The 24,079-nt window shown below is 45.1% G+C and overlaps 1 protein-coding gene and 1 long non-coding RNA gene across 2 annotated transcripts in view; both read right to left on the bottom strand.

Annotated features, from left to right (window-relative positions):
* The window catches only part of LOC119463772 (uncharacterized), a 114,926-nt gene that overhangs the window by 40,129 nt on the left and 50,718 nt on the right, over positions 1 to 24,079 (bottom strand). The gene's annotated exons all lie outside the window — the stretch shown is intronic.
* Positions 14,557 to 16,979, bottom strand: LOC119463430 (uncharacterized). The gene is made up of 3 exons (XR_005194361.2): positions 16,949 to 16,979; positions 15,242 to 15,350; positions 14,557 to 14,623 (listed from the first exon to the last, which is right to left on the bottom strand). It is a non-coding gene; the product is annotated as an uncharacterized LOC119463430 (long non-coding RNA).

Below are 24,079 nucleotides of genomic sequence, written 5' to 3' on the forward strand. Positions count from 1 at the left end.
ACTTGGATGAGCGCGGAGATGCTCTTATCAAACATACCACGGCAACGTAACGAAAGGGTAGCCATAGCAAGGCAAAATGATCCAATGGCGCTTCGGCTATAGCAACGACTGAATTTACATGTCGAAAATATATTTTAAAATACAGTGCTTAGTGCAAAACTGGAAGGAAGGCAAGACGATTGAAACAACACGACAGCAAAATTTATTTCTTTACTTTCCTTATTTCGACTAAGCGCTAAAAAATTAATAATGTCACATTCCGAACTATCTCCACTTTCTGTGTTGACATTACAAACGCGGCTTTAATACGAATGATAAGGTCTGCGAATTTGTTCTGCACAAGCGGTGCATAGGTTAACTCGCCGTGGCTTCTACTGCTTCGGCTTTCGAGTAGAGGTATGAATAATGTCAGTGACCAATGAGTTTCTGATTGTTTGACATATCCTTTAGGAATAGCTACCGCATGTTTCGAGCTGACAAGTGCGGTGCTGTGGCCTCTTTGAAACGCTTTATCATGCTCCGAGCACGTGCTCGCGTGACCTCTTAGTACAGGAAGCCTCTACACCTATACAAGCATTTAGAACCAAAATCAATGCAGTATATTTTATTTCTTAACAAAACAGAGTTGACGAAAAATTGACTCGCTATCACAGCACTGCGAAAGTGGATGTTCAGCTAAGCTCATGAAAACTGCCTCTACAACTGCTGAGGGGGGTATGCAATGCTTTATTGCTTTATAGTAATGGTAGTAGTGGTAATTTTGAGTAATGGGAGTAATGGTTATTTTGGCAGCACTCCGCCGCTGGTTGTATTGCCGTTTCTTTGTCCCTTCGCCGTCCTCGTATTCACGCTGCTCCTTGGTTGTCCCACGGTGTGCTGTGGTAGTCCTAACTGTGCGTTGCCTACCCATAGCGTTGCAGCAAAAACAATGAAATCGGTTGTAGGCTGGTTCTTTCATATATGAAAGTCTAGTGACGTCAGTCCCCATAAAGCAAGCTGCTGTCGCCACGTCAGCTTGCGCAGCAGTAATCCTTACCGGAAAACTCAAGCAGGGAGCGCTACGTGTTTCGCATTGTTATCAGGAGCACCTTATCATCAATTATGTGATTCAGATGCTTGTTTTGTGGTTTCTCTTGAAACGAATGATGTTCTGTATGTTTTATGCGTGAATCCAAAGAACGTATCCACTTTGCACTTCACTTTGCTGGGTGCTTGAAGCCTGCTTGACCTCCGCCGTGGGCCGGCCCGGTGTAGCACTACCCACGGACGACGCCATGACAAATGCCGGCACAGAAACTGAGGAGACGCTTCTGTGCCGCTTGTGGCTTGGCGTGGTCTTTACGAATGCTCATTCATTTCGGATCGGAATGGGAAACAGCCCTACATGTAATAACTCTAGCTGCTAGGAAACAATCCCCCACTTTCTCTGTGAGTGTCCCAGCTTCAGTGCGCCCAGGAAAGAACCTTCAAAAGAGTTGGATGAAATTGAGAAGTGCGCTTTGTGAGAGGAAAGGGTCCTGAGACACTTGAAGAGAGCGTCCTCGGCGCAAAAGGCTTTGAAAGCGTTGTTACGCTTCTTGCGGAGAACTGGTCTTAGAGACTCAGTTCAGTGCCGGTCTCGGTGCCATATTCTCCTTTTTTTGGTGTGTTGATGTGCGTGCTCTTCTTTTCTCTTTTCTGTTATATTTTATTCCCCTTACCCCCTTTCCCCAGCACAGGGTAGCAGGCCGGTCTGAGAACTGGCTAACCTCCCTGTCTTTCCGTCTATTCCGCCTTCCGTCCTGCCTTCGCGGAGAACTTCATCTATCCATCATTCACCATATTAAGTAGACAAACCAGCGTCACTGTAGAAGTGTGCATATTCTACTGAAACAGCCGAAAATGCTTTTAAACGGGTATGCGTAACCATGACGTTTTTCTTATAAAACGCCGTAACTTAATTGCGCTCCCAATTTTGAGGTATTTATTCAAGGTTTGCGCAGGGGTACGATTAAACTAGCAAAAAAACTGCCTGCAGTGACGAAGCAAACTGCACGACAAGGGTCACTTGCGCCGGTCCACGAACAAAGACTGAGGGCGACTGAAAGAGTGGTCAGCGAAGATAACTGTACGGTAAAGAGCTCCGCTTCTCTGCTCTCGTTAGCAAATGATTCTGCTTTTGTTTTTTTTGTGTGTGTGGATTGCAGTTTCAGCTTCCAGATCTTCATAATTGTGAAATGCGGCAACAATATCGCATTTCCACCAATAACTTTGTGTACTAGTAGCTAAGGGTTACTGTACCATTACTTTATTGGAAATAAGCTCACGCTGTCATAGTATTGCGTCGAGGGGCATCCATTCAAATGCGTTTCGTTGCTGCGAAATTGCGCATCAAATCTATGGAAACAGATTTGGCAGTTACGGCAATTATGAGCACAAAGGTCTGCATGGGCTTCACCAAAACAGGAACGCTGCACCAAACCACACACAGAAGGAGCGCTTACGTGAAGAAACCAGTGAAGCTGTTCAGTGTTCTTATGGCTGACATGGGCTAACGTGAAAGGTTAAAAAGGCGACAAGAAATGTCGGACGTACGTCAGTAAAACGCTTCTGGATCCGTTCAACGTACGCGTAAAGAAAGTTGGCGGAAGACGTCAGATGCCCCTGTCGTCAAGGGCTTTTCTTTCTTTAAGTAGAACGAAGGACCATAAAGACGTCTCATTATTATTTCCGAAATATTTGGCCAATTTATTAACACTCAAGCCAAGGCAGCATCTTAAGTTCATTGTAATTATCGCTGCAATACATCACAATATACCAATCACCCAATCAGGTGAAGTCGTGAAAGGCACTAAAGTTGTGAAAGTCGTGAAAAGCACCTGACTTGTAGGTACACTATAAAAATACACTTGGACACAATTCACAGATAACACCCAACTGCAAGTCGAAAAAATGACGAGATTGGCATAGCAGTGCAAGAATAAAATTAAATAGATCAGCCGAACGGTTACACTCCTGATCGTATCTGAGGAATTAAACAGTGATTCATGTTGCAAAAATAACAGTGCAGGAAAATGCACACACAGAAAGAGAAAGTTAACGCTCCTATAATAACGAGGAAGGTTTCTTTGAACAAGAATTTTATTTTATTCTGTGCGTTACTTAGGGATCTCATCAACATGTCATGTTATGCTGAGTTCTGGGCATATAGGCATCGACTGTAATATGCGTGGCAACCATATCGCTAGATCCTAGCATATGTTCCGCAATTCTACCTACCCTAGAATTGAAGCTTTTCCTACGCAAGGAACTGAACAGCTATCGACTATGATTGTATGACGCTGAAACTCTTGCTAAACTCCTTCTTATCGAGTCAAACATACAAAATTGGTCGTCAAGACCAAGAGTAGGATGAACTGAGGTAATCTTCTGCGCGCTCAGAATAAGTCACATTTACAGCCTACACAAATGCTTCTTGACTGGTATAAAACCTCGAACCTGTAATAGATGTGGCCAGACGCTGACCGTGCTTCATGTAGTGCTAAATTGCCGGGAAGCATAACCTTAATTTAAAAAAAAGTTGCAGTTTCGCCCGAAAGGCGAAGCATGGATCGCACTATCAAATTAGTAGACATCCATACGAACTAAGGATAGTAGTTTTATCGGCCGCATAAAATTGTAAACATTCGCTTACTAACTAAAGTAACAAGCATGGTGTCACGAGCGCACAGGTAAAAATGAACACATCTCGCTCGATGACCGCGGAACGTCGCTGTCAAAACGCTGGAGTAAAGGAGAGCGCCAGGAGGAGCGAGCGAATTCACTTTCTTGCTGCCTCTCGCTTCAACGTGAACTAAACGTCGAAAGCAAAGCGCATACGAAGCTACCGGCATACGGCTCATGCCTTTGTCCACGTCGCACATGGCTTTGAAAGGCGCGCAGTTTGCCTACATCGCAGATCGCTTTCAAGATACGCCGTAAGCAGCAGCCGCGGGAGAAGGACGCCCACTCCCCCTCGCCCCCGTGCATCACGTGTAAAGAAAGACGGCGCACTTCTGCCCCGCCTTCTTTCTTCGCAAGCGCGAGATTGAGCCGCAATCCTCGGCTGACCCTCGCACGCTTTAAATCGTACAACCGCATACGGGCGTGCGCCGACGATGTTATTCTGTTTGGACTTTATGCGGAACATCACGGTGACGACGACGCGAACGGCAGAAATGCGCTTGGAGTGCCCATATAATTTCTATCGCAATAATAATACGTTTATAAAGCACTTGATAACGTTATATTGCCGCAGAGGTCTCTCCACGTGCCACTTACGAGCACTCTCGCGAAGTATCCTTCCAGGCGTCTCATCCCACCACCCTTAGAAGAGCGCCAGCAACGCCTTGCGCATGGTGAGACAGCGCGTGTCTCGTGCACGAGCACATGGCTGCGCGTGTGCTAAGTCTAGGACCTCGTTGACTGTGGAACGGGATCCTGTTAACTTTGCTTGCCAATTGTGTGAATGGTTTTAGTCGTAAGTTTCCGAGCACAAGTTCACTCACAATAAACCAGTTTGTTTAGTGTGCTTCATTGAAGAGTGCTACATTTCTGGTGGAGGATCTGGGTATATTTGAAAGTCCCCAGTGCGCAAGAGAGCGGAGCCCTGACCCTTAGCGATAGGAACCCGGAGAGCTGACTCCAGTAAACCAGCGCACAAGCCGCCGCCTCCGAGGAGACCCGCCCGAGTTTGGACCGCTTCCTGTTGCTGTCGCGGTGCAGGCAACAGTTACCAGCGACGGCACAACCATGAACAGCCCAGTGACATCATCGCGGCTCATTCAGAATACGGCGGGCAATATAAACCACGTGAAGGGCATCCTACCGTCTGTGTATGTTCATGGCCTTGAAGACACGACGAAAAGAGGAAAGGACCTCCCACTGTAGGTCACCAAAACCAAAAGATCTCGCTACCCTCCTGCCCCTCCCGTCCCCCTTCAACGGCATCCCCGCGGGTAAAGCGCCCCCAGCATTCGTCATCCCAGCTGACCATCAACGACGGAGCCACCCCACCCTTTCGCCTTTTCCGTCTGTCAAGAAGAGGAGCCCTGTCAAGTGTCTTCCCACCTTCCGTTGTCTCTCCCCACCTCCTTTCTTGTGGTGAACCTCTTAAAAGCTGCACACCGCCACCTCTGAAGAATACCCGCTGAAGAAGGAGCCATTTGGTTGGAGTCTCTCTCTAAGTCTTAAGCGAAGTACTGCATCATGACACTAACGAGCGCCCACAGTAAGCGCATCTGTAGTCTCGGCGCTGCGGAGGCTCCAACGCGGTGTAGCCTGGTGCAGGCGGTGTAGGCCTTCTGCTGAGGTGACGGTTTCGCTTTCGCGTCCGACTAGTCTGTGACACCTCATCACCTACGAAGTGCCGCTTCAACATGCATCATCAGTGCTTACGCGTCGCCTACTGCTTCGCTTGCGATGAACCCAACTAGAAAAACTGCTCTGCTGAGAGGCACAGAAAGCCAACGACTTAGACGGGTGAATATTGCTTTGGTGAGGCAAGACACACGCCAGCGTGAAGCAGAACGCCTTCGCGCGTTCCTTCGCATTTCTGAAGCCCAGCGCATCGCAATTTACCTGACTGCAAAAGACACTGCAAAGCCGGACCAAATACTGGCACCTTCGCCAAAGCGACTCAGCAGCAGGACGCCACCCGCCAACCTACAATACAGTCACCCACCCGCAAATCATGCGCCTTTCGCGGCAGCGGACCGTGAGTTCATGAAGCAAACATGCACCATATTCTGTGAATACACGTTTGACTTTCGTCTTCTAACGATTCCTATGAAAGAGGGATCAATCATAGCTTTTTCTCAATGAGCCATTTAAAGCTTTCGCATAAAAATTATAAATGTATATTCAAGAATTTCCCGGTAGTGAGCAGAATCAAATCCATACATATATATCCAGAAAATATTGTTCAATCTATATTCTCACAGTGGCCGATGGGGGTGCCGTTACTGGACGCCGCGTGCTGCCAAAAAGAAATACTTCCGGAAAATTTATGCTAAAAGGAAAGTTTGTGTAAGGTTGATGATGTACCATAATGGCTATTGTAGATAGTGAAGCACAGTTTATGGAATGAGCCTTAGTTTTAAAAATATATTTGGAGGAAATTTAATGGTTCATGGGGGAGTGGGGTAGGAGCCCGTCCGGTATCTGCATTTATAAAAGTTTTTTTTTACTGCTATTGGAATCATGCTGTGACATTCTGAGTGTTCGTGTTGACTGCGTTACCCTAAGGGTGTAAATTGAGAGATGTACATTATCCATCTTCAATGTATGTAACACGCTTGTATGCTGCTGTTGCGAGATTTGTTAAGGGCGCTTCAGCTTCATTGGAGCGAACTGTGTCACTTTTTTGCCCAAGCTTGCCCACATCTAAACGATGTAAATAAACTCGATGATTGATCGAAGCGTGTGTGTACTGCGGGCATATCTTTTTGCGCAAAAATGCTTACCCGAATAATCACAATTCCCGGAAATACGCACGACGTAATTTTTGGTATTGATTTGCTGCGGCCAAGGGGTCCGACGGTGAGCTCCGGAAGTTTGGAGGATTCAATGCACTACAAGATTCTAACCGGGCTAGGGGAGAACACAATGTGTGACAAAACTGCCTTTTCTGTTTTTGGTTATATTATTGCGATAGCAATTATATGGAGACTCAAGGCGCATTTCTACCGTCGCCGTCGCCATAAGGTTCCGTATACATTCCCCGGGCGATCAAACGCGACTTCTTCCGTCGCGCGAAAGGTCGTGGGGGAACGGGAGGGAGGGAGGGGAGGCGACGTTTAGCTGTGGCACCAAATGCGTATTTAATAAATACGTGGCGAGGCGAGAAAATGGTAAAGACTTCCGACGCTGCTCGACAAGTGTCCTGTTCTGATCTGGTCGAAAGCCTCCGAGCCGCCTTCAGAAGCACCGGCAATTGTCACCAACGCCGCGCGCAATCGGTGCGAACGTGGGCAAAACGCCGACGGCATCGACAACAGTTCTGGGCGTCGCTGTTGCTGCTGCATGTCTCGTTTATACAGCTGATAAAACTACTATCCTTACTCTGTACAGCTCTCTGCTAATTTCCTATCGCAAATTATGCTTCGCCTTTCGGGTGAAACTGCGACATTATTTAATAATGGCGACCATGTTCACAGATCTCGTTAACGCTTCTGCGAAACAAGTTGCAAATACGAACCTAGGTTGCTCGAGCATTGAAATATGTTGTCAAAACGATATAGCTAGCATGGATTCTTCGACGTTTGGAATTTTCGGCTTGGTACATTTCACCTTTACACTTTCGCTTTTGCTAAATATTTTCACATTTATGGCCAACAATGTTTTTTCCCTTTAATTTTGTTGATATGCCAATAGTATGCAACCGCATTCGATTTCATTGATGCAAAATAATTTGTGCGAGTCTTCCCAGCTACATCAGATATCTTAGAGGCCATGTGATATATGTATAGTGTTTTGGCATTGTGTATATTTACGCTTTCTGTGGGAGTTATTTTGAATTAAACGTTGTTTTTGTTTGCATTGTTATATTGTGCTCGAGCTAGGTCGACACATCGAATAAAATTGAATGAGTGTATACCTCCATTTAAAAACACCTGCAAATTGGTGGCCGAGAAGACATCAGTTTCCGCGTTCTCTTTAAAATAAAAATTACTTGTGCTTTACAAAACCTAGCATATCTAGCTATGTTGGTTTGCAGAGGGTACTATCTTGTATATATGTATTCTCAAATGGCAAGAACACGTGACGCTTATTAGGGTCCCAATTGACAAAATTTTAATTTAAATGCAGTGGTATTACGGGCCATACCCACGCCGTAGTGGGAACGTATGACTAATTTGGATAACCTAGCTTTGTTTAACGTGGGACCAATGCCCGATCTATGAGCGCTTTTACATGTCGCGCTCATAATAATGCGACCGCTGCAGCAGAGATTTATGTCATGGCCTCGAGCTCAGCGGTAATTAAATAGCTACTGAACTACCACGGCAGCTGATCACCGCAGTTTGCGTACGCAAAGAGGCGACTCTCTTTAAGTAGCTTTGATTTAAGTAGCGCGAGGTAAAGAGAGCAAATTGACAAATATAGAAACCCCATGGAGTTTGCAAGTGCGAGACATCGATTGGCTTCGCTAGAGAAATACAGATATGCCTACAGGCAGTGCATTGAACTGAACAGTTTTTGAAAACGGTTCTGCTTAGGATAGAGGCTCCCGCCTATTTTACGATTCATGTTGAGCTCCTCAGCTAGGCTATAACGATTTGAACGGGTTTGAAGCGCTTCAACACGCATTTTTATTCATGCGGAATGAAGAAGCATGAAAAGCTTTAGAAAACTATCGTGATAAGGCCTCAGCTGCAATTTTTCTAGGAAATTATTTCTCGCCGTACGTGACCCACAGTCGTGTATCTGTGGTGGATTTCTTTTATTTGGCAAGAACATGAATACACTGCAACCCGTGGTGTGCAGGTGTGCTGCGATTTCTGTTTGCAGGCAACTGTGGTCTATTGCGTCGATACACATATATTTCCAATTAGTTGCATCTGTTAGTTTCCAATTAGTTGCATCACCGTTTTTTCAATGGCTGAAACTTAGACGCTATATAATGTTCTTGCCTTGAAGTAACACTTTATTGACGAATGTTGCCTACAAGCAACATACCAATTTTTTATTCTTACCGAGTTTTAGTAGTCAATATGAAGTTTATAGCGAAATGCCTTCGGCTATCAATGAATGACAGGCAACAAGCTTCACTTGTCACTTTAGAGCAGTAGCACAATAGAAGTAGGAACAAGTTGGCAAGCGACGTGCTTTATTTTGAAAGTACGTGTAGAGGAGGCCGACCGATGCAAGACCTCTGTCAGCAGTGGTGTCACACAGCTTACGCGAAGCGAATGAAATGTTCACCTATGGTTCACATAAGATGACAGCTGTCTGTTATAATTCTAACCAAAACCATGGGTGGCTACGATTGAAACCCACTTCTAGTTTTTTGCCTTTTGTTTACTCCCTATTGCTGAAAAAGACTTCACAAAAGATTATGTTTTCTTTTCGAGGGTATGCGCATTTTTTGATGCGCTTTTCACATATAGATATTGTTCCGGCTCGAGGTGGCGTTCGGGCTAGCAATCCATTAAGCCCATTCATGAGTACGTCCGGTAGTAGGAATCAAGGAAAAAGATATTAATTTAAATTATTTACACTGACCCCTGGTACGGAAGCCCACTCCATGAGGAGCATATTAAACGTCTGAGTTCACATCAGGACATGTCACAACCACCCCGCTGCACCACAGGTATCCGCTTTTAATACCGTCGTCTTCGCTAGGAGACTGGACTGGGTAATATGATGACGGTAGTTCCGCCAATCAAAATCGTTGAATCGGTCAGAACATCCCTCCAATGTTAACGCACCGTTCCGCCGGGCCCGCCTACAATGTCACACCCCCGCCCTCGCATTCTTGAGTATGCGCTGCCACCTGGGAAACTGAGCTCTCAGATGATCCCACGGTGTTGGTTGACGATGGCCCCTTTCCTCAATTAGCGGGCTCTGCGTGATGGCCCTCTTGTCAGAATCAAGATTAGAGTGATCTTCACTGTAATTACCATATGCACGGATGTCGGTGATTGTCGTCGCCATGACGCGAACTCCTTTGCTAACGTGTCACAGTCTGACACGCCCGGTAGCTGTCGGTGTGCGCGCTGATGAATGGACTTACTCGTTGCAAACGCCTAAGGAATGCGCTTTTCCAGATTGAGACGTAACAATATATACGTACAGTCATTAAAGGGTTAACGCGCCTATCCCGTTACAGAATTTTTCACCTTGAGAATTACGCTGTACACTTCATTGAGATAAATTGCTGTATCCTCATGCAGCATTACACACAAAAACCACCTACCCTGATAGGGTTTCTCCAATAGTTTAGCTCCCTTGTACATCGAAATGCCATCACCTTGCACGCATAATCCGATATTGTTACAGCTACAAGTACCGAGTAGAGCTAACATATTTAACACTTTTTATTCCTTAAAGTTGTAATTAAAAATCAGTTTTCTTTTTTAAATCCCGTACGCATCTAATCTGTGAATTCTACGTGTGGCTTTATTTCCTTATTTGTTTCGCCGTTTGTAGCATAGCCATGGCGTGCTCGCAATAATGCCGGACCATCGAAGCATCAGTGAAGTCAGTAGAACGACAATGAACGTTTATTCAAAGGTGTATAGCGTATTTATAAGTAGCCCAGTGGCAGGACGGTAGGAAGGAGCCCGTGTTAGAAGCGATAGTCCGATGCGATGAATGATCGAGAGATGAGGCGATAAAAGATGCGCGAACTTCGAAAACACGCGTGAAGTTGCAACATCGTCATTGTCACAGAAGGACATGGGGCCAGAACTGCAGCTCAGCCGACCACATAGAGCATTAAAACATAACCGTAAGTTAACAGAATTGTGACAATCTCCTTGCTACTGAAAAATATGCGAACACGCATAAAGTTTGCGGATTTTTTGTTCCAACAGAATGGATGTCAGAACTGAGTCAATGGTACCTTGAATTATTTGAGTCTTGACTGCACTACTGGAATCGTTTGCCGACTAGGAAGGCTTTGAATCTCTGTTGAACGTTTGCACCCTGTCGTTCCTTAGCAGAGGGTACACAGGGCCGCGGGACCCGTTTGCCAAACCTGTTTGCGACGATTAGCTCAATAAGTTCCCGTGCAAGTTAATTTCCAAAATGGCGAAAAATACAGATTCGGCTCCGTTAAAGTTTAGCAGGAAATACCGGTCAAGTTCCGCTGTTCCGTTCAGTTCCCATTTGGTTCGACACCCTGCTTGCAAGTGATTACACAGTGCACAGGCAAGGGTTAATATGCAAATGGTGTAGCAGTATTGTTCTAAAATATGTGTAAATAAATTGTAGAATTGAATCAGAACAAAAAGCATGGGGAGAAATTCCATTTGCAGAAGCTATAACTGCATCCGCACCAAGTTGATGTCGAGTGCCTCTCTCGTTCCTTTGGTTTCTTATTTCGCTGTTGCGCTTTCTTGTGTTCGCGCTGCCACAGTATGTGCTCAGTGGCTATTACTTTCTGCTGCTTAAATAAAAGGTGATGAGTGTAGTTTCCGGTCACGAGGACCGCATTTCAATGGGAGATGCATTACAAAGGCGTTCGTGTACTAGGCTTTGGCGGCAAGGCAAAGAAACGCAGGTGGAGGAAATTAGCCCGCAAGGCATAGGCAACTCCGTCCGTTATAGTAAAATATGCTCTTCGAGAGGTTCTTATCTAAAATTTGAAGTTTTCGAGTTCGTCTTCCGAGCTTGAATGAATGACGCAGCATCCATCTTGACAACACTCTTGCCCCGAGAACTGCGTAACTCAAGCCCAGTCACACGGCTGGTGTGACACTACACTAGTGGTGTCATTGCTGGTGAGGGATATTCGTACTGAACGCATTAGGCAGTATTAGCAAAGCGCGTCTTGCGATTCGGTCCCCTGAGACTTCAAGTGCCAAGGTAACGCAGGGAACAGCATTCATTTCGCTCTTTTGTTAAGGAGCGTCCTTTCGATGCACGAGTAACGCGCTCTGACCTTGACTACAAAATCACAAACCAGATAGGTGCTAGCACCTTCCCGCTACAATAATCGGCTTTGCAGTACAGCGAGGGGATAGTTCTTCGCTTCGTTGCCGGCATCAGCGTTGGACACACACAAACAGGAACTCGTGCTAAGGGGTTGTTCGCAAACTGCTTCTATAAACCGGTGTAACCAGGGCCGACTGTGAACGCTGTATCTCTAAATTAAAACTATATTTTGCCACTCTAATCAAACAATGTCGAAGTAACAATTTTTAATCTCCGTCGAAAATTCAGGGTAACAATATTTTGTTGAGCAGGCTTCACCACACGTGTGTAAATTAATATGCCGCAGTTGTTTACCCTAATCATCGTGAAAAAAAATTCACAAGTGCCGATCGGATGTGAAGAGGATTGAGGTATAAATTGGCGCCGTAAGTTTGCCTTTTTATCTCCGGGTGAATGTCCCTCTTCTTACAAAAGCACAATATTGTTGTGCCAAAGAGATGTGAAACAGTTGGTGAATTAAATAGGTAAGACTCGTCGCATGACATTAAATTTAAAGTACTGCTTTATTTGTTGCTTTTAGGAACATTTCTAAACTATCCATCTTCGTCTTTTATCTAGTAATCTAGAACACTATAGCCTGTGAGTCCTTAGTGCTCTGTTCTTCACTTTGTCGTACATTTCCTGCAAAACAGAAGTAACAATGCTCAAATGATAGCAGACACAATTGTTCACACATTTCACCGAGTTTCATTACTTTTGTTCACGATTATGGCCTAAATTACGCCGGATTCAGTCCTAATAATAAATGTGTTCAATTGTATACAGGTGACAAAAAATTTAAATTATGGGCTTTTGCGTGCCAAAACCATTATCTGATTATGAGGCACGCTGAAGTGGTGGACTCCGGAAATTTTGGCCACCTGGGTTTCCTTAACATGCACCTAAATCTAAGTACACGCAGACGCCGCAAGGCAGCTTCGACACTTGGCACGCAGTCTCTCACTGACCGAGTGGAACTCACCAAACTTACGACTTATACGACTACATCAATTAAACCCCTCACTACAAGTCCAACCTCCATTCGGACTGCCTCGACGTGAAGCTTCGCTTCTCTGTCGCCTTTGGTTAGGAGTTGCCTTCACAAAGGCATACTCTACATTAATTGGAGTGACCGACAGTGCAGCATGCGAGGTCTGCGGCACCGACGAAACTATCGCCCACCTGCTGTGCCACTGTCCACGATATGCCCCAGAAAGACAGGAACTTGCTAACGCGCTAAAAAAAAAAACTGGACAATCGGACGCTTTCTGTGCAGGTGCTGCTGGAACACCGCTCCTATCGCCCGTCAGCCCATAAAGCGGTGAAGGCACTTTTGTGCTTCTTGAGGACCACGGGCTTGTGTCAACGTGTGTGACTATTAGTGCAATAACACAGGCGTCAGCGATGCAACCACTAATTTCCCTTCTATCCTTACCTCCTCTGTCTCCCTGTCATCTTTATGTTCCCTTTTCCCATTCCCCCGGTGTAGGGTAGCCAACCTGACGTTATTCTGGTTAACCTCCCTGCCTTCTGCCTCTCTCTTGCTTGCTCCTCCTCCCTAAATCTAAGTAGACGGGTGCTTTGGCGTTCCGCCCACATCCAAATGCGGCCGCCGTGGCCAGGTTTCGATCCCGCGACCTCCTGCTCAGCAGCCCAACACTATAACCACTGATCAACCACGGCGGGTAACAAAAAAAAACAATAAATTTAAATGACGAAATGTGGCCATTGAAGAGTAGTACGCTGATTGGCAGATTTGGCATAATCGAAGGTGGAGCACCCGGGATATGACCCAGCAGAACCAGGCCATATCTGAGGCTGGGAATTACCCTTCAGTGTGGCTGCACAGACATGAAATGATGTTTTTAGTGTAAACAGCACCAATGTTCTCCCCGCGGGAAATATGTTGCTGCACTTTATTTGGTAGTAGCATGAAATCTACTTCATGTTACAGGTGGGTCATCAATTCCTCGAAATACCAGCATAAGTAAGTTGCAGTCTTCGAGTTTAATAATAACAGTCTAATTGGTCAATTAACAGAACTACAAGCATTAAAGTAATTTGTCAAAATGTCTAAGCTTTATACTCATTCGTGCAATCTGTTTCGTCAGAAAGCAGACACCGAACTATCGCTTAGCATTAACTACTTGTACAGTGCAGTGGATAAATAGCATGTACCAGTACAATAAATTCTAAAGTTCAGTATGCCGCACTTTTTATTCGAGAAATATATGCCATGCCGAGATTACAATTTCTGCATTCACTTTACTGCGTATAGAATGTCTATAGTTGTAATACAGCTGTGTATAGGGCCACCTCTTCACTATACTGACACCATACCGCCAATATGGTGGCGCCATCTAGTTAAGGTGCCTGCAAACGCAACGTGCCCGACATGTAAGTTGCAGTTGTAAGGCTTGATGGGGCTCAGCAGACTGCTTTGCAGATAGCATTAGAAGCCGCAGCTCACCGTCGACGCCGAGCGGACAGTTCAGATCGTCCTCGTCAAAACGAGGTTAACAGACTGCCGCGAAGACCCTGTTGTGCATGGAGTCCCAATTGGAGCTACTCTTGAGCCGCTCCAACAGCTTACTGTGCTGCGTGTGCCGCGCTGGCCTGTGAATTTTTTGGGCACTTTTAAAAACATCTGAAATCTATGAACGAAATAGCCTTCCAGAACTTTCTACTTAAGTCCATTTTTAGACGTTCTATATACAGTTCATTGTGTTCTTGCATCACCGTGACCTATTATCTTTCAGTCTCACTTACTGTTCATTACCATTGTGAGGAGTAACAGCTCATATCTCTTCCAGCCTACTACTTCGTTATACTCAATAAACCTTTCCTCTGAATCAAAATAGAAGAGTGTAAGATTTAGTAATATAGAGTTGTTACGTACGAAAAGGTCTCCTTCATGTCATTGAATTCTTCGTCAGTGAAAACTTGCGTGTTTCGAGGACCAAGCCTATGTAAATGAAATGAAGGAATAAATATAAAGACAAGAAAAGAAATAATAAAGCACTACTGAAGCGAACCACACGGCGCCAATTGTGACTGTCCTATAATGAAGATAAAACCACGAAAAATAATGCAATTGTAGAATGCGCCCTCACAAAATTTAGTGCAGCATAGTTGTAGTGTTGCTCAAAAGGTTTACTTCATATTTATTACCCTAGAGATCTACTGAAAAATTGCAATATTGCGCAGTTCCGCCGCATTTGCGCGAACTTGTAAAGTTCTTCTGCAGCACCGTGAATGAGTTGTTTTCTTAGGGTAAAATTGTATCCCACACGAATATTTAGTGTTCATGGCAGTACAATGCAGAACTCTGCAAAATAATGTCCTTTTTCAGTAGGCATATCAAACGTTGTTTGTGATCATAACAATTATCAGGTAGGTGAGCTTTATGAAATAAATACATACATTTTTTTAGTTAAGCAAGTTTCACTGGAATGTCCTCTAACAGAGGAGATGCCTTCCAGCAGTATCGCCCTCTCATAGAGAAAATCTGATTAACATTTATTTGGGAGCAAGGATACCATCATGCAATGGTAGCACACAAATACAATGAAATTTCACTCACAAGTGTATTGTCATTTTTGCAGCGGTCAAATAAAACCCTGGTAGCTGCAATGTCTGCAGGACCGTCGCAGTAACATCCAGGGTGCAAAATGTATGTGGCGTGTACAAGTCTGAAAAAGAACATGTTTGTATACATGACAGCGGAACCTCCCACCTTAAAATTAATGTGTTCATAATTGTGGTCACTAAGGCTGCTTATTACATGGTATATTTTGAAAACAACACAGCTTCAAGAAAGGCCGCAGGCCGTGAAGCAGATGCAACAAAGCGCTCACCTAAAAAATGCTGTATTGCTCGCGCGTCTTGCGCTAAAAGACGGAAAGTTTCAACACAGGTGGTGACTTATCGCGATGTTTTATAAAACAAAATATAACCAATCATTGTTGATCCTGTGGCCAGCATTAGGACACTGCGAGAATGAACTCGGTATGCTTTTAGTAGAACGCACATGTAAAAAAATAGCACGAGTTTCTTACTACAGAAGATTGTGTCTGTAATTGACTACATTTTGAGAATTTGTATTATGCCCTGAAATCATCCTCTGTAACTTGCGTCCTTTAGCCAGCTTAATTTTTCTAGCCCTAAGTGTCCAACCGAACAGTGCCCAGGCCTGTACGGATTGTTTTGATGGAAGCATGACCCTGTAAATTAGGGGAGAACCCAAATTCTACACCACGATATTCTTTGCCATTGTCTAAAACTGCCATTGTTTTGAGATCATGGGTACACGCTTTTGGATGAGTGCGTTCAGATGACTTCTATTTGCGCCATGTTTCTGAATCAGTAACCAATATAGAGTATCCTGCATTTCGCTTCAGCATGTGGACAAAATGAAAACTGGCAATTGCTTTATCTCGTCCTGACGTCACAGAATTACCTAAAGGTTAGGCGACGCAGCTGCCTTTTTAAAAGTTGGCAATTTCTGTCCTGAATTTCCACACTTCGAGCAGAGAACTAACCACCCTAACAATTCGGCCTACTAACCGTCCTGCTATATTCCTAATATACTTTTTCTTATTCCCCTTCTCTTTCCCTTACGACGACTAATGAATGTATTTGCATTACGGTATTTCGTACAAAAAGACGCGGCAGGAGCGTAAAGTAAAAACTATTCTACTTGAAGAGCAGCCTCTTCACCAAAGCGCTACCAACGGATCACAATGGCCATAATACAAAACCGGTGTAACAAGCAGCAGTAGTCACGACGAATCAGTCACGGCTGATAAATATGGTATGACAAAAAATATGTCCAGACATAGTGCGCTTCATAATATACCTAACAGATAACATATGCGAAAGAACAGACTTTGGCAGACTCAACCAGAGTTGAGTTGTAGATGATGGTTGTATGAAGATTTAACTATTGTGTAGTGAGTGGTTTTGTAGAGAATATATGCCGTTGTCTTTTTATAGATAATTGATCACATGGGATATTTTCATTGGCAAGGTACAACTTTGAAAGCAAACTAAAACTTGTGCTACGCACATAGTGGCCTCAGCGGCACCCCCATTCCCAGGGATCCCAGTACACACCCAGCCGCCACAGTATCGCATACCCAGTTGCCCCTGTGGCAAAGAATTTTAAACAGCACTATCACTGGGATCGCGCTCGAACACAGCGACTGACTCTGCTCTTCAGCCATAAGAAAAGTGGCTGCACTCAGGGAACAATGCTGAGTATAAAAAATAATTGTATAAAAAAAGATACCATCCGCACGGTGTGTCCTGTTCTCTCCTATGCCGCATCTGAAAAAGAAAATGAGAAGGTTACACACACATATTTATGATAACCTTGGCTGGTCGGGCGTTCAAAGTCAATTCTTTCAACGTCATAGAATTTCAAAACAAACATATGAAGTTTATTGCTTCGGCACTGTAAAAAATGCACATTGTATCAGCTAGCACTTTACGTATAACCAAAAATCTATAGAGAAATGATGATTTCCCTCGTTAGAAGACAGAGAGGCGTTGCGGCACCGCAGAGCTTCTCCTGTTGTTGCGGCCAAGCCAAGGAATTATCTGCCCTGACGGCATGTACTACCAAACAGCATAGCGCATCCAGCGCATAAAGTGGAATCATTCCAGGCATAAAACAAAGCTCTATCAAAGTTCTTGCAATGATCCATGATGTTTGACAGCACGACCTTAGACAAAGCAAGGTGAAACAGTCTCCAAACGGAGACTAGCGCTGTTTGTCGCCTCATTCGCCGTCCTTTCTCTAAGTTCGCGGTGTCAAACAACAACTAGCCCAGTCGCAAACCTTTCTTGCAATGATGGAAGGTAACTTGTAGTAATAATTGTATAGCTGAGCACTCAAATAAACCTTGTCAATGAATGTACGGCGCGAGAAATTTGTTGAACAGTGCCTCCTATACCACGGAACGGTTGGAATGAACTTGTCTTCTGGAAGAATGCTCGATATATTTGTTGTTTATTGAGATCACTATGCAAAAACAGCTTTCAACGCATTGCGAGTCGTCTCGTAAAAGATGCTAAACCATTAGCTTCATGTCTGCTATCCCTGAGCAACCTCTCCTTTTTGGAGATTCAAACTGAATAAGTTGTGTCCACTGCATGTTTCATACAGTAGGAAGTACAATAAATAAATGAAGAAATTATAATTACAAAATAGTTTTAATTTGTAGACTGAACTTTGGCGTACCTTGGAAGGCATTGAAACGCATTGTGAAAGAAACGAGCTTGCCAATTTATTCAATGGAAAATAAATCTGCCCACATCCATCATAAATCAGTGGGAGCTCAGCTGTATCACCCACGTACCTTGAGTACTTCCTCTATAATCCGGAACAATGAGTTCCATGGCTGTTCCAACTCCTCAAAACTTTTCAGCACCAAGGGCTTTGTATCTCATGCTAGGAGAGCTTCCTGAATAGCTACTGTATGTAATACAACGAATGGCTACCTATATAATTGATGGCTACCTACATAATTGATTGAGAATTTCTTAAGTGACACAGAATTGCCAGGGCAAAACAGCAAATTATGATTCGAAAATTTCATGTACGAAATGTCATCAAATGTTAATCGCAAAAAAGTATCAAAACCAGTAATATATATTCCTTATTTGAACGTTCGGTGGCACTCGCCAATCCGTCGGTATTTCTAGAAAATTCGATAACGAATTCCTCAAGGCGCATGCCTCCAAATTTTTTATAGACTGACTGATTGAGCTTTCAGATGGATGAATTTTTTACTGGTCTCGGAGTGCCAGATAGCGCATGAATTGATAACAAAAATGATAGAGAATTACTGCAGTATTAACCCATTTATGCTACGCTCTTTCAGGAAAGCTCATTGAGCCAAATTGTTTATTTTTTGTGTCATCTGATATCCTGTTCCAGGACCGATCTTTCATTGCATAAGAATTAGAATAAGAGCATCATATCACGGAGCTTGATCCAGTATCTAAATTCAGCAGTGCATAATATGATACAAAGAAAAGTAAATGTACTTACGAGGTAAAAAAATAATTCATTGTTTCACGTGATTGATTCTTTGACCTTGCCAAATCTTTTAGTGCTTCCAGTGTCGCATTGCCATTTATTATTTTCTTCGGGCTATGATATACTGCCAGACCGTCGTTCTGTAAAAGAGTATGCAAGTATGACGCATATTTCATGTACCTGACAAGGAACCTTCTCTGGTGTCGTGGGAGCTTTTAGCCAACATGGCTGTTTTTAAACGTGGGCAAAATTCGCTCAAAAACTCATCTTGGAGAGCTCTACGCATGCGTAAAGCATTGTGCCACTTGCACATCTCGACGCAGCCTGGTGTCCTTATCAGTGTTGGGACACTTGATCCGGCCAGTACAAAGGACAGCGCTGCGCCGACACGAACTGGTGCGGACGACGGCGCAAGGTGCATTGAAATGCAAGCAAAGTACTGCTGGTGGCGGTGCCAGGTGCACGGATGACATTACGATCATCATCACCCAATCATCATCATCCGTGTCGAACCATTGTGAAAAGTGATTAAAGGACTTCGGCGGTGGCACGGCTGCGCGCACCGTACCTTGAACGTGATCTGCGAAGCGGACACAGAGTGCCGACTGTTGATAGCTCCGCGCGCTGTGTTTTCGCCGCTTCGCGTTGAAGAGACACGCGCCGAGGCATATCTTGAAAGCGATCTGGGAAAGGTGCATGGTGCGGCGTGTGGGGAGACCTTCGTGAGCGGTGTGTTCTCTCATCTTCGCGTTGAAGCGACAGCAGCACGAAGGTAAGGTCGCTCGCTGCTGCGGGCTCTATCTTGACAGTGATCGTCTTACCGGAAGGACGGGTGGGCGGACGGATGGATAGACAGTTTTGTCATTGGGTAGACATATAAATGTGTGTGCAATTAAAAATTGCGCTACTGAACTTATGGGAAGCTTTGCACACTCTGTACAAAACATTCACGCATAAATTCCTCTGAGAGTTTTCTACGTATGCGTAAGCATTGTGCCACTTCATCTCCACACAGCCTGGTGTCATTTTTAGTGTTGTGATACTTGACCCATAGAGAAGAAAAAAAAAACATTTTAAGGAGAGGACACTCGGGCAAATCTGGCCTGAGGAAGTGCGTCACGATCACGGGAAAGACTAGTCTTCCACACAGCCGCGTCCTGGCGCGAGTGCTAACATAATAGGCTTAAAATTAGGTTGACACACAACGTTATTCTTTTAAAATTTCGTTCCTAATCAGGCTACACACTTTTACTTATGTAATAAATTGAATAGTTGCGACTACATTTGTGTTAAAGCTGAGCCTTGCCCAGCCGCAAGCCATTTGCATTTCAGTGCATTTCGGCAGCGTGAAGCCTCGTGCGAACTTAATCCCTCGTTGCCTTGCGCTAACTTCAGTCTCTCGTGCGGAAGAAACCTCTGCTGCTTTCGTATCGGCATCGTTCTTGTGCCTTGAACGAAAGGTGTAACTTTTTTTTTACCTTTGCTTGTACTTCAAACGTTTCGCGCGCTGGGTAGCTTCAATGAAAGTTGACATAGCTGGCTTTGAGTCTTTAGGTTAGCAGCTTCGAAATTGCTGAAGGGCCCATTAGCCTAACATTACATTTTATTACGGAGGTTGTTCCGTTTGCTCAAGAGCTAAAGGGTGCCAGTGGTACGCGCCCGCCGTCGCTTGTCGCATTCACGACCGCGAAGGACGGCGGTGAGGCGCTAATGAAATATTTATTTAAATATTTGATTAATTTTTTTGAATAATTTACACACACCAAAACAATTATCTAATTAAATCAAGTGTTCATTGTCGAGTGAGCTATGCTTGTGATTGATTATGTTTCAGACGGTGAGTTCAGCCAGTTGTATTTACGGTAGGAAGCGCAATGACATCAGTTTTTGTTCATTTGCTAGCTTCTGCATCGTGTGCTGGTGAAACGTGTCGTTTCTAGGACCACTTAAGACATGTAAAAAATATAATTTCATCTTAAAAACATACCAAACCTACCAGTTAATTTTGTAAATTGGTGGCCATACTGCCCGCTCAAATCGACATCCAGGAAAGCGAAACCGGAACTTAGTGGTTAGTGGTTAATTAGGGTACTTAGGTGTCCCGGCCTGGTCCTTGGCCTTTACTACTAAGACAGTGGTTTCAGAAGTTAATCCAGCCACTTGGCAAATTGAACCGCTGTCCGGGGCCAATTGGAAATAAATTTTTAATGGTTCCGCTTCAAGTGTGCACTACTGATTCAATTACTGATACAATTAGGACTACTGATTCGTTGTTGTCGAAGCAGAGCAGAGCTCATTAAAGACCATTAGTTAATCAAGACTATTTAAATTAAATCCTCTTTGTCAAACGGGGTGCGAGAGTGTTCCTTGTTTCACGTGTTGACTGGAGAAATTGCCAGACTGAAAACATTTAATCTGCAAAAATTGTGGTAATAAACCATACCCATTATCTATATTTTGTTGGGTCTGAGGTCTGATATGTGTGCATGAATGCAACTGAGTACAGTGCTAGGATGCCGTAGGTACAAATACAACTGCAAATTGCTGGTTCTTTTGTATATCTATTTTCGTTTACCAAGGAGAATAAATTTGTTGTGTGGTTGTGGTAGCTTTACTTGTTACGCGTTTTTTTTTGTGCCTGGTAACATGTGCTTTTCCTCTGACTTATTTATTGCATTTCTTCCCTGTTGTGTTATTTCTGTTAGTGTTGATTAATATGCTTGTAACCTGCAAGGCATAGCGTCACTTTGAATTTGCTGTTACATTTAGTGGCGCGCAATAAATATTTCTTCATTTATGAGGTGTCTCCTGTGTCTGTTAAATTTGGCTCTAGAGAAAGTTGAACACACAACTGGACCACTAGTATTAATTGTCTCTAACGGTACTGGTAAGTGCAATGTAACACTGTAAGGAATAAAATTTTTGCCCTTAAAAGCAAGCAGTGAACGATATATTAGCTGAGAACGATATATTAAAATAGACGCTCTCACAAATGTGCAAAAGCATCGGAATACCGTGCGGACGCCAGTCGCAGCGAGCAACGCATTCCAGCATTCAAACTGCCCGCTCATATCGGCATCCAGGAAAGCAAAACAGGAACTTAGTGATTAGTCTAGCCGCTTGGTGAGCTACAGTCCGTTGAGCCACTGGATTCTATGGTATGTCCTCTCTTAGTAAATGCTACTTCTATGCTGTATGCTGGATCCTGCCAGTACAAACGACAGCGCTGCGACGGCACGAACTGGTGCGGATGGCGGCGCAAGATGCATTGATAATGCAAGCAAAGTGCTACAGGTGGCGGCGCCAGGTGCACCGAGGACATCCTGATCATCATCACAGGCGTGGATTCATATATTGAAAGCCATCTGCGAAAGGTGCAGGGTGCGGCGTGTGGTGAGACCTTCGTGAGCACTGTGTTGTCTCCGCTTCGTTCACGTTGAAGCGACAGCAGCACGAACGTAAAGTCGCTCGCTGCTGCTGGCTCTATCTTGAAAGCGATCGTCTTACAGGAATGACGGACAGGCGGACGGACGCATGGGCAGTTTTGTTGTTGGGTAAGCATAGAAATACTTACCCAATGAGTGTAAACATCGCGTATACCACAAGAATAAAAGAGAAAATTACACGATTGTGGAGCGCAAAACTGAATTGGCTGACAAGTTTTGAGACATCATATTATGTCTGGAGTGTGGCATGTGCACTTCGTAAGAACGCCGCAGCTATATGTACAGCATGACCTCCGGGTTGACAACTACGATGATGGCTGCGTTATCAAAGTGGCGAACGTAGGTGGTCACACGGGCACTGAGGCCGCTTCTATGGGAGTTCCCCCAGCTGAGTCCTGCAAAGCCAGCTAGGGTACGGTGGCCGCAGCTGGACCGCTGCTGCCTCAAAACGTTAGTGGGCCCTTGGTTTAACAGTGGAGCTCTTAAAGCTTTTGATTCGGCCGTGTGGTGTTAGCAGAAAACTGCGCCTGGCGGTGACGTCACCTCGCACAGCTGGTGCGAGGCATTGCTAAGCGACGCACGTGACGTCATATCTCGGCGAAGTTGCCACCCTCTCCCTGGTTACCCTCGCCACAGCGCGTTGCGCGGCCGACGTATCCGGCGTTCGTCGGCCACACCTCGCGCCCGACTATAGAGTGCTGCACTTTCGCTGTCGTGGCGTCCCCGTGCCGAGCGCGCTCGCGCGTCAACGCAACGTCGGACTATTAAGTGGCCTTTAGAAGACTTCGCGCCGACACCAAGTCTCGGTCCCGATACTAAGTGTCGGCTAAGTTTGGCTAACAACCAGCCAAGCCAAACCAAGTTAAGCAAAGGAAATCAAAGACAAAGCTAGGGAAGGGCCACCAGCTTCGCTGTTTGCCCACTCTTCGCACCACATAGTGTGAAGCTGCCCCAAATTTTTACAGCGTAAGCTGTTATGGGCTCATTCCAATAGCCGTTTCGGGTCGCGATGATGCCGCCGCCGGCGGCCTCGTAACCGCTATCACCGGAAACGGGAAAAAAGTACCCGATTCCCGCCGGGATCGAACCCGCGCCCGCTGGGTGGGAGCCGGATAGTCTACCACTGGGCCACGCAAAGCTTGCTATCGGGTCACGGAAAATACCCATATATAAGGCAAGCACAGCAGGAGGAGACGACTCGAGCCTCCGCCATTATGGTGGCGCCATCTAGGTAAGATGCCTGCAAACGGAGCGTCCAAAGGCGCAGACGACGATATGCGATTCAGAAGAGGCGCGCAATCAACGTACTCCCGAGCTGCCGAACCTCCGCCAGCATGGTGGCGCCATGTAGTTAAGCTGCCTGCAAAGGTGGCGCGCCCGACATGTAAGTTGCAGTTCTAAGGCTTGATCGGGCTCAGCAGACTTCTGTGCACAGAGCATTACAAGCCGCAGCTAGCCGTCAATGCCGGCCCGACAGTTCAGATCGTTCTCGTCAAACGAGGCGAACAGACTCTGCCGCGAAGACACTGTTGTGCGTGGTGCCCAAATTGGAGCTACTCATGAGCCACTCCACCAGCTTAAGCTGTGACTGTGCTCTGTGTGCCTTGCAGGCCTGTGACTTTTTTTTTCAAGCGAAGCTTGTTATAACTCAGATTTTGGTGGCGTCCATCCATGTACGGACAAAATTATCAACATCCGCTTTTGCTCGAGTGTCATCTTCTTCCAGAGCTGGCTCGTTGGCGCCTCTCAATTCGCGCTCGTGCTCGGTACGCGCTCGTGCCACTGCTCCCGCGTTCGTCGTTATCTGCTTCCACAGCTGGCTGCGTTGCCGCTAATCATTTCAGCGTAGAATTTCACTTCTTTCTGTCGTTGTAAAGGGGAGACCACGTTTACGGGGATATGAACCATTCATTCTTACATAACAGACATA

The sequence above is a fragment of the Dermacentor silvarum genome, chromosome 9 (genome assembly GCF_013339745.2).
Source record: "Dermacentor silvarum isolate Dsil-2018 chromosome 9, BIME_Dsil_1.4, whole genome shotgun sequence".
Classification (NCBI taxonomy): Eukaryota; Metazoa; Arthropoda; class Arachnida; order Ixodida; family Ixodidae; genus Dermacentor; species Dermacentor silvarum.